This window comes from Polistes canadensis, unplaced genomic scaffold (assembly GCF_001313835.1).
Source record: "Polistes canadensis isolate GaletaPanama2010 unplaced genomic scaffold, ASM131383v1 scaffold_8, whole genome shotgun sequence".
In the NCBI taxonomy this organism is placed as follows: domain Eukaryota; kingdom Metazoa; phylum Arthropoda; class Insecta; order Hymenoptera; family Vespidae; genus Polistes; species Polistes canadensis.
The window spans coordinates 1,823,728-1,831,508 of NW_014569555.1; the positions used below are offsets into that span (position 1 = coordinate 1,823,728).

General features: G+C 35.2%; 1 protein-coding gene across 14 annotated transcripts in view; it reads right to left on the minus strand.

Annotated features, from left to right (window-relative positions):
• The window catches only part of LOC106791553 (protein turtle), a 222,452-nt gene that overhangs the window by 168,687 nt on the left and 45,984 nt on the right, over nt 1-7,781 (minus strand). For all 14 annotated transcript variants that reach the window (XM_014757329.1, XM_014757378.1, XM_014757314.1 and 11 more), the window contains one exon: nt 6,287-6,339. The gene's annotated coding sequence lies outside the window, so the exon portion shown is untranslated. The remainder of the gene's footprint in view (nt 1-6,286; nt 6,340-7,781) is intronic.

Sequence of the window (7,781 nt, forward strand, 5' to 3'; positions counted from 1 at the left end):
AATATAAATTTAAATGTATTATATATATATTTATATATATATAAACCCCTATACGAGAAATAAATAGGGATCCATTACGAGGAAACCAAAAGGCACCGGAAGCGGCCGTTATCGGTCACGCAAAAAGTATACATTTACGCTTTTGCGGTTGGTTCCCATCTGGGTTTCTGTTCTATGTCCTCCGAAGAAAAGTAACACGATTCTTTTAAAAATAAAAATATAAAATACGACATACCCCTTCATATATTCTTATCTTTCAACTAAAATATCTTCGCGAAAAATGAAAAATAAATATACTATTCACTTTTGATATGATAATTATAACACTAAATAATTATTAAGAAACAAATCAAATGCTAAGAATATTTCCCCTGTTGGTAATGTATTTAAAATTAAAAAATAGGATTCTTAAGGAAGAAAAACAAAAGTAAATAAAAAACATAACGCTTAGAGCACAAAAAAACTTTGAGAAAATCTCATCGCGCGTGAGTATAGGCGTAAGGGCTAGCAGGGGAGGGGGGTAATGTTGGAAAAAGAGAAAGAGGAGCCCAGTTCGGGTTCTCTCTGTTATTTCGCATGCGAGTCGCGCATGCGACGCAATAAATTTCAGACTACGATCGTTCGAGGGTGTAGTTTTAATGATCGCGCGGATCGTTCCTCGACCATTTGAGCATTCACGAAGCACCACCGTCGATATTGAAGCCGCTGATCGATTAGACGTAGGATGCTTTACGACGTTACGCCCTTCTCTCTCTCTCTCTCTCTCTCTCTCTCTCTCTCTCTCTTGTTCTCTGTTCATTCCCCGTTTTCTATCTAAGCCAGTAAATATCTCCGGTAATTTTATTATTTGCCGCAAAATAGGAATGACTCGGTGTGTTCGATATTTCACCCTCAATGCGTTCAACTCGTAATCGTATCGAATCACCCCGATGAATCGTTTCCTTCTATCGACTTTATCTCTAAAATTCTATTTTCCTCTCTTTCTCTCTTTTTCTTTCCTCTTTCCCTCTCACTCTCACTCTCTCTCTCTCTCTCTCTCTTTTTCTTTCTCTTTCTGATTTTCTTTCGTTTCTTTGCAAGGGAATAAAGATAATTACATTTTAAATACAATTCGCAAATCGTATTTCTATACGATTATTTTTTTTTCCTTTTTTTTAAAACAAAAAACATTCGAGACGAAACTTCTCTAATAAGTTTAAACGATATTTTATTTTCTTTTTCTTTTATTTTTTTTTTTTTTTTTTCCATTAAAGTAACAAAATGTCGTAGAAAAATTATCATCAATCGTTGCCCGTCATAAAATTCTTTCTTTCGTTCTTTCCTTCTATTCGAAAAAGAAAAAGGAATTCCCATAGTGAAAAGAAACAACGTGATTATTGCGAAAGATATCGAACCGCAAGAAAGCGCAAAAGTAAGAACACACGAGACAAAAGATGAAGACAAAGTTTACGCCGAGTCACTATATCCAACATTTCACCCTTTCTCTCTTTCTCTCTCTTTCTCTTTCTCTCTCTCTTACTCCAACTCTTAACGGAGTTTCATACATCCCTCTTCGTTCTCTTCACTGCAAGCGAGAAGTCGCTTCACAGTTCGTAAAAGTGAACGCACATAAAAGTATGCACCTTGAATGCATAAGACGCCGAATAAAGTTCGTCTTTGAAATACTTTGTACTACTTTTCGTCACTTTTATTCTTTTTATCGCTAAGATTGCAAAATACATGAGTACATACGTCAAACGTAATACTTGATATTATTCGATAAATAAATACTACTACTACATGTGTTATAATCATTATAATAAATATATATCATTTTTGTGCGACGATAAGAAAACGAATCCGAATATAAAAAAAATAATTGTTTATACGATAAACGTAATACTTGAAATTATTCCATAAATAAATACTACTACTACATGTATTATAATCATTATAATAAATATATATCATTTTTGTGCGACGATAAGAAAACGAATCCGAATACAAAAAAAATAATTGTTTCTATGATAAAACATAACGTTTTTTAACTTTTCTCCTTTTTTTCAAAAATTTTTCGTTAGACGATTACAAAGGATAGATATATTCTCAATGCAATCAGATTAAAGTGAACGACTTCTATACAAATATAAACATACGTGAGTGGATCCACGTATAAGAAATGCGCGTATCGAATTTCGACCATTCCTTCGCATCGATCCAAACATTTTTTCCTTATTCGATAAGTCGAGGACAATAGCACTAGATTCCTATATCTATATATATATCGAGTTGCGAGTTTCTACGACGATTTCCAATACTGTCAATCGACTTGCAAGTTGCTTGAAAACGTGAGAAGGGAGCACGAGTCTATTGACAATTCATAGATCGCAAATTCCTGTCATTGCGCGTCTCTATTTTTGTTTCTCATTCTATATCTTATTCCATTTTTTTTTCTTTTCACCTATATATATATCTTTCTTTATTTGTCAGAAAAATTTGAAATATTTTTGATGACTTGTTACGACGACTGAACAGATATGTATCCGATATCGAATATATTCAAAAGCATATTCTTGTATGTACGAAATAAAGAAAAAGACGAATAACTATAGCCCTTATTCGATCGTCGTCCTTTTCACGCCACGAATATGCAATATCCGCATTCCTACGAAAGATGCATATCTTCATGCAAGAGACTGCTGTATGATCGAGAACAAAATCCTAGATAAGTACTATGTGATACATATTTATGAGCTGATCCCGCGAGTCATAAATGTCGTAACGACGATGTTGCTGCATCTTCTTCTTCTTCTTCTACATTTTTTCTTATTTTTTATTTCCCCCTTTCTCCCTTGTTAAACTCATATTTCTGAAAGATGCTAACGAATGATTTGGATTCGTCGAGGAAATGATTTTTTCTATAGTAAAACAAAAAATATCCAAAATATAGGAAGTTAACGCAACATCCATTAATTATTTTTCTTCAAAGGGTTAGGTGGTATATATGGTATAGTAAAGTGTATTTTTATTTCCAAGTCCACGTGGTTTAAAAGATGAAAAATGATTGGAGAAAAAGAAGGATGCATCTTTGTGGGACCGGAGACAGGATCCTTTTTCTACGTGGTTGTATGCTTGTATCCGTTTTCTCGAAGCCACAACGTCCTGTACCCAAGGCATCGATCGATCCTTCTATTCGTGCCGCCCATATTTCGCACAATGCACTTTGACTTTTATATATCGACGATATTACCGATTCGAGAAAAGCGTCTATGCACTTTGGATTTTAAATCTATGCGTAGGACATATAGAGTTAGATACTTCGTTCCATATATATATATATATATATATATGTATACACATATATGTCAAATTAAAGAAGAAAATAGAATAAGAATGATTTATAATATGAATGCGAATAGCGTGATAAAATACGAAATTAATAACGAAAATGTCAAAATGATCGAAATACTTGACAATAAGATAAATAAAATCAAAATTAATCTTGCGCTCATTCGTATTCGTAATATTGAATTAAATAAACGTATAAAATGTATAATACGTTGTTTCGCGTAATTTTTGACAGAAAATCAATCCAATCCGAGATTGTTTATTTTGCGATTATAAATTAAATAAAAAGAAAAAAAAAAAAAGAGAGAAATAAAAGTTAAAAGAGTAAGACGAAAACAAAATAATAATATTTAAAAGTTACGTATGTGCAAGAACTTTGGAAGAAATACTAATATCGAAAGAAATGAAAACTTTTCGAATGATGTGGAAGTCTATGAAGAAAACAGCAAATGTAGTAATGAATATTAAATAATATTCCTGTATACGGAACTCGATTCCGAATGACTCGGTTGCTTGTCATTGTGATGGTGGGAGGGTAACGGGAACTCGAACACTCCTGGCACTTCCGCCAGTTTCCATGAATAATTCGAATTTTTTCTAGCACCGTGGAAAACAACCACCTGTCAATTTAACGACCTATCGCTAAACCTTCCACGCTCCACCGATGCGAACATCGAACCAACGAACAAAGATGTACCATGTTGTTCTACTTTTTCTTCTTCTTCTTCTTCTTCTAAGATATTGAGAAAGTAAGAAATATGTGAAACCAACGGACAGACAGACAGACAGACAGACAGACAGACAGAGAGCCAGACAGCCAGACAGCCAGGCAGGTAGACAGAAACAATGACGTACATTGTGTACAATAAAAGTGTTGAAGAAAGAATCTCGTATGATCATGGACAAACGTAAAATTGAAAAGAATGAAGTACTAAGAAAGACAGGTTGAAAATAATACAGGAGTACTGCATAAGAGAGGATCGGATAAAATAGAGTACAAAGAAGATCAGAGAGATGACAGAGGGATGATATTCATTCAACCGTTCTCTAGGAGGAAAGCTCTGTAGAAGGTAAGGTAAATGTACGAAGGGTGGAAAGCAGGGAAGGAAGGGTGGAAAGAAGTTTTCTGGATGGGGTGTTCCACGCTCTTCGTCGTTTTCATCGATGATCTCCATGTCGTCATATCGCACACAGACAACGTTTACACCATGGACAAATAGGTATATATATGTCCGCTTGTCAACGTTACCGATAAAGACCACACGGAAAAATATTTATTCGACCGCGATGAAGAATGAAGGAGAAGCTTGTCTGGTTACGCCCAGTTCTTTACCACTTTTTTTTTTTTTTTATTCAACTTTGCATGCACAGACGGGAACCTTTAAAAATATCCACCTCTTTTCGTTTCATCCCCTTTCTGACGCTTTTTTCCCCTTTCTCTCTCTCTCTCTCTCTCTCTCACTCTCTCTCTCTCTTTCCTTCCTTCTTCCTCTTAGTGGGAAGACACGCAACCTTTTTCGAATTCACAAAAGGAACATCGAAGGACGATAGCTGGCATTTTTCGAGCATCGATCGCACTCGAAATCGGGTGGTAGCTTCGAGAGGGTAGAAAAGGGTCGTGAAACGTAGAGAGACCTTTCAAGAGGGATCGAACGAGACTCGAACGACTCGCGGTTTTCGCAAAATAGAACGGGGAATACCGGGAAAATATAGAAAATTGACGGTTAGCTAGATATACAGAGTGATTCTGCAAAACTCTCGCCGGCGTTCGTTCCTATCTGAAGTCGAGAATATTCTGAAGAGATGCCAAATGCATTGGGCATACCTTTTATATCTACCTATATGTAGTATAGCTCTCACGTGCTACTATTCGATAGTAGGTATTATTCCTTCGAAGAGGAGGAGTACCTCTTTACGAGGAATAAGCTTTTGCATATATATCTCGCGTTTCTATTTAATGAAATATTCTCATCGAGGATATACCTAAGTGTATAAATGCACCGAAAACGGATTCATCGATACACCGTCAGGAAAGAAGGTTTCTTTTTCTTTTTCTTTTTCTTTTTCTTTTTCTTTCTCTCTCTCTCACTCTCTTTTTCACCTTATCTTTCTCTTTCTATAACCGAGCTTCCACGATCTTCCAATTTTCTTTCATCTTCCAACCCGAACGACTTTATGAATTAACGAAGTATTTAATCACGTTGAGTACCGTGGTCTAGAAAGGGTAAAAGGAAAGAAAAAAAAAAGAAAAGGAATAGAGAGGAATTTTCATTTTTTACAATAAGAAAGGTAAGACGTATATTTCGATGTACAAGTAGAGAAAGAAAAAGAGTAAAATAATACGTTGCTAAGCTGCTAAAGTTACGAGCGTTTTTGGTTCCACCATTCTCGGATACCGGCGTAATTTCGAAAAATATATGACCCGGGGCTAGACTTAGTACAGTTTACTCTATTTATCTCTTTCTTTTTCTATTTCTCTTTTCATCTCTCTCTCTCTCTCTCTCTCTCTTTCCCTTTTCCTTTCTCTCTCACACACTTTGTCTCTGTCTCTGTATCTTTCTCTCTTTCTTTAGCGAGTTACACTCAAACATCCCTTTCGGTATTTCCGATACGAAGTTTCGTTTCACGTACGCGTTCATCGCGCTTGAGAAGAAAAGTTTGTGAGAAAGTGGGGAAAATAAATTGGCGAGCTCAGTACGACCGAGCTTCGGTCGATTTGATTTCGATCCTGGTATAGGAGTGGTAGGGTACTTCAGTCTCGCGTTAATTACCGCCAGTTTCGGCATTTCACCGCTCTTTAAGTACTACCTAGAGATTAAAGTGGCCTGAGTATATAGTCGACGGTCTCGAGAAAGACCAAGAGAGACAGAATGAAAGAGAGAAAGAGAAAAAGATGCTTTTACTTTACACCAGTTGTTCGCAATTTATAATCCCATAGTATGTACTTGAGATTACTTACAGGTACGTTGCACTTCTTCTCGCGTGGATCACCCCCTCGATGAATTAGCGAATCTGTATAAGCAGAAAAATAAAATAAATTTAATTTAACACGAAATATATATATAGAGATACCGATAAATGAAATTTAATTAAGATATTTGAAAATAATCGTGAGAATCTTGTAAGAAGATATTAATATAGAAAATGAATTTTCTTCGATAATACACTACGGTATATATATTATATATTATACCATGGAATTTCTGTAATATTATTATAATTAATATTACACGTTGATATATATTTCAAAGGAAATATATATACAAGTTCCTATCTTTGATCTCGCGTTCGTTGTTTAACATACACACACACACACATACATTAATGATTTAACATTATTTTATGAGAAATTTACGACGGTGGAATAACTTTGTGTTTACGCTTGCTTGAACGATCCACTATTCGTGTGGTGAATCTAATTAAAGTGGTAAATACATGAATCAAGGAACAAAGATTTCAGTCGATTAAATTTCCTCTATTTGTGATATCTTATAAACGTACGTTTTTAAAAGAAAATTGCTTAAATTCGAATTTCGTAATAAGAAAATAAAATAAAAGGGGAACGAAGATGTGCAGACTTTTTCAATAGAAAAAAATCTTCACGAAGATAATCGGCGTATATGAAGGAACGAAGGAAGGAAGGAAGAAAAGAAAGAACGAACGAAGGAAGGATAGTAGAAACCGACTGTACCTGAAATCCGCTCAACGGAAATCTTTCTCCGTTGGAATATTTAAAGACCAAGTGAATTACGAGGAAGGAACCAAGCAACGATGGTAGTGGTAATGATGGTAGTAGACCCACGTAGTACGCCAGTTGAGAAGAAGAAGGCAATGAAAATTGCAGAGAAAATCGTCTCTTAAGCAAATGAAAATTTGAAAGTTCCTCGATTCACTTAAAAAACACTTTAAATGATGCAAGGAAAAGGCGACCCGATGAATACTTCAATAAATAAATGAACGCGTAACATTATTGCTATATCACTTCGCGTAAGATTACGAAAAAAAGATAACGAATAACAATGAATCTTATCTAAGTATACACTTTAAGGTAATCCATTTAAACGAAATTATTATCTTTGATCGGTAAATCCGCGGGAATAATTTCCATTTTATGAAAACCAATTAGAAACAACAGTAATATATCTCAAAACTGCGTCAAAGTTATTCGAGAATATTTATGATTAAAATAGCAAAATGGGATCTAATAAGAAACTAATTATAGCTATATGCTATCTTGAGAAAAGATGGTACACTTGAACAAAGGAGAAGTATGACAGCGGAAACGATACTTAAGTGGATGTTCTTCTCAGGTGAGTAGACACCCGATCCACGCGAAATTCATTTCGTTCATTCATTATGAATTTTAACCCTTTGCACTCGGAGCCGTTTCCGCGCGGACCTACCAGCAACTCGAGACGTTTAGTAGCGCTTTTCGTGACTTTACTGCCGCTAAC